Below are 3787 nucleotides of genomic sequence, written 5' to 3'. Positions count from 1 at the left end.
TTTTCGAAAGCGTAACCTGTAAAATATCGGGGATATCAGTCGAGTGTATATAGTTATACACTTATAAATAATGTTGTGCGGGCCTACCTGCATATTGTGTTAAACGGTTAATAACCCTATTTTACGAAATGTACCTGCGTGTTGTAAGAATATATTTTATAAATTGTAGATGACAACCCTATTTTCTAAAGTGACAAGTATATGTGATTTCAGGAATTTAATTCCAAATTGAGTTTTGAATATGTTGACCCTGGATGTTTCGTGTATTATAATAATACTTATATTTACGAGTCGGCAAATTGTTATCGGTTGAGTAGAAGTGTTAGCAAGGATATGTCAATCATAGTTGGTTGTCTAACATAGGGTAGTTCGACTCTGTAGGTTCTAGTCGGAGGACCCGAAAGTTGACGTCGGACCAAAGATAGCCTTGTGATCGGTCGTCAAGATCAGCGAGGTTCCAAGCGAAAGGCCTGAGTCTTAAAGTTGGATCCAGGTTTTATTAATAGTTAGATGATTAAGCCCAACATTCAAAGCGGCTCAAGATTAATCAGAGATAGTTGTAAAGCTCTGCAAGCCAAGTACCCCTGACCATACTCTTATGGATCAGTATGTATGAATAGCTGTTATTTTATTCTCGTAGTGGAACAGAACATTTTAAGTTACGTATCCCCTGTATTTGGAAATGTTGTTTAAAATATATTTTGGGGAAAAGTAACTTCTGAAAGTACCTATCTCTAAACGTGATTAAAATGAAAAGAAGTTTTGAATATTGTGCTGTGACATAATGGTTTTAAAAGAGATAGGTAATATTGATTTTGGAAACTGGATAAAGAGAAAGTTTTGATCCACCTATGTCGTGGAATGTTTTGATCCACCTATGTCATAGAATATGGAAAGAGGTAAAAAGGAAATTCAGCTGATCTATTGGAATTGAGTAGGCGTAAGAGGCTAACTTGGTTGGGCGCTCTGTTTAACCGATTAGTCCTGCGTGGGGGAAAGACCTAGCTAGTCTTTTCCAAAGTTCCTGAACACATTCTTTCTTTTCTGGATGGCCATTAGTTGTTGTCCGGTGATGATAGACTGATCATCTATCTTTACCCGTTGAACATCGAATAGATTTGATTGATTCAATTTTGAAACTATTTAACTTATTTGAAACAGATGATTGAAATTAAGATAGCATGCTAAGATTTAACTCTGGTATTTATACACAGCACACAAATGATATTGTTGTTTTTCATAGCAGGCTAGTTTTGAATATCCAGTTTATGAATGTTTACCATGTTTTTGTAACTGAGCTATGATTTCTGTTCCTACCACTATTTTATCATAAATTACCTTGTTATTCATATAGTGGTACTGCTGAGCAATTGATTGATCACCCTTGCAGAATGTTTTATATATATATTGAAATTGCCTGTGAGATTCTTCCGTGGTACTCAAGACAGAGTTCCAGTTCCTTCTGTGTCATGCTCCTCTAAGGTGGTTGTATTAGAACAAAGATAGTCTGTTGAGTTGTTGTATTAAGATAGTACTATCAGGATTGTTTGTTAGTCCCTAACAATGCAACAAGAATTACAGAACGGGGGGTTTAATGTAATTCTGGCTACTTTTTCCGATTAATGAAAAATGGTTGTTTCTTAATAATATACAAGTGTTTGATTTGCAAAGTGCGGAATATAGAATTAGATTAATCAAAGCACAAGTAATAAAAACACAAGTCTTTAAAACTTTTTGGTGGATTTGAATGTATCCACCATATATATATATATATATATATATATATATATATATATATATATATATATATCAAGAGAACCCTGTGAAGCTTGAATAGCTCGCAGCTGCTTATAAATATGAACAACTAAACTTACAGAGAAATGCTACAGGATACAGCTTACAATTATTTCTCTGAGAATGTATTTGCTTAGTCTTCTTGTTGTTCTACTTGCTACTCTTGGTTTATATATAACCAAGATTACATAGTAATAAGACAAGATAATAAAACAAAACCTATCAAGTCTAATACCATGCTACTTCACTATTCTATTCCAATATCTTTGAATATCTTCATAGTAGCATGGAAATGATAATGCTTCTTTATTCTCAAAAACCCAGTTGAATAGGCTGCCACATTCCTTTTTCAAACACTCAACGCATGTGACTGTGTTGTCACTGTCAACAGATGTTTGAATTGATCATCCGTCGGGTACATGCTTGTTATCCGTCGGGTAGCCTTGTTGATCATCCGTCAGGTAGCCATTTATCAGTTGACTCTATTTCATTTGTGCAAAATTACAAGACATCATTTATTTACATTTAATCAACCTATTCTGCACATCTACTAGCAGTCTACATGATTCATAAGCTACTACAGAATCTATACAAAGTTGATTTCAGGAATGTGCTACATGACTTATTGTTACATAAGCTTCTCACTTGATGGATGTCAAACCATTATTCGTCGGGACTGTATTGAGTCATCCGTCGGGACTATATCTGATCATCCGTCGAGTGCTACATTTTTCACTAAGTTAAATCTACTAAGGTATTTTGTTAATGAAATCATCAAGTTCACAACATATTCCTAACACTGTTTGTAGTAAGTTGGTTTTGTGTTGATTGTAACCTAAGTCATACTTAAACCTGGAAAAGGTCTTGGTAAAGGGGTCATGGTTATGTATTATTAATGACTTGGATTGTATTATGATTGTTATTATTGTTGCTGATGACGTCAACTCCTAACCCCGGGGTTGAGGCCGTCACAAGGATGATTGCGGTTGTTGGGATGATAGGTGGCTGGAACAAGCTGCTGTGACCTCTGAAAGTTGCTCACAAACTGAGTTGATTCACTAGAAATGGCACACTGTTCTGTCTATTGGGCATCAACACAAAACTCACAGACACTAGTGGTCTGATTAATTCCATAATTAGCCAATAAATCCACCTTCATCATCAAAGCCTTAAGCTGAGCAGCTATAGCAGTAGCTGCATCTACCTTCATAATTCCTGCTTCCTTGCCGTGAGGTAGTCTCTGAGTTGGGTTCTGGTATTCATTGCCAGCCATCAGCTCAATCAATTCATAAGCTTCGTCATAGCTTTTAGCCCATAAGACTCCTCCTGATGCTGAATCAAGCATGGGTCTAGAAGTAGCACCCAATCCATTATAAAAGCAATTAATGATTATCCAGTCAGGCATCCCATGGTGAAGACACTTTCTAAGAATCTCTTTGTAGCGATCCCAAGCCTCACATAAAGATTCTCCAGATTGTTTAGCAAATTGAGTAAGTGCATCTCTGATTGCAGTAGTCTTCGCCATAGGAAAGAATTTAGTTAGGAACTTTTGAGCAAGATCCTCCCATTTGGTGGTAGACCCTGGTGGTAGAGAATGTAACCAGCACTTAGCTTTCACCCGCGGAGAGAATGGGAAAAGCCTCAACTTAATAACATCTTCAGAAACTCCATTGAACTTGAAAGTGTCACAGATCTCGATGAAATCTCTGATGTGCATGTTGGGGTCTTATGTCGAAGAACCACTAAACTGAACTGAGTTCTGTATCATCTGAATCGTGCTCGACTTGATCTTAAAGGTGTTAGCCGAGATGGCTGGTCGGACAATGCTAGACTGAATATCATTAATCTTCGATTGAGGGTAATCCATCAAAGCCTTTGTATTCGCTTCTGGTTCTCCCATTACAATAAGAGCTTCTTCTTCAACTTTCTTCTCGACAAGAACTTCTTCAAAAAGTTTCTTAGCTACTACAACTTTTTCCTCAGCTTGATCCAG

The 3787-nt window shown here is 36.7% G+C and overlaps 1 non-coding gene across 1 annotated transcript; it reads left to right on the top strand.

Moving 5' to 3' along the window:
- Window positions 1–3197: 3197 nt before the first annotated feature.
- LOC141698775 (small nucleolar RNA R71) lies at window positions 3198–3304 on the top strand. Its single transcript, XR_012565278.1, has one exon. It is a non-coding gene; the product is annotated as a small nucleolar RNA R71 (small nucleolar RNA).
- The last annotated feature ends 483 nt before the right edge of the window (window positions 3305–3787 follow it).

The sequence above is a fragment of the Apium graveolens genome, chromosome 11, assembly GCF_009905375.1.
Source record: "Apium graveolens cultivar Ventura chromosome 11, ASM990537v1, whole genome shotgun sequence".
In the NCBI taxonomy this organism is placed as follows: Eukaryota; Viridiplantae; Streptophyta; class Magnoliopsida; order Apiales; family Apiaceae; genus Apium; species Apium graveolens.
Note: the sequence above shows the minus strand (reverse complement) of the source record. Positions and strands in the feature narration are given on the sequence as shown.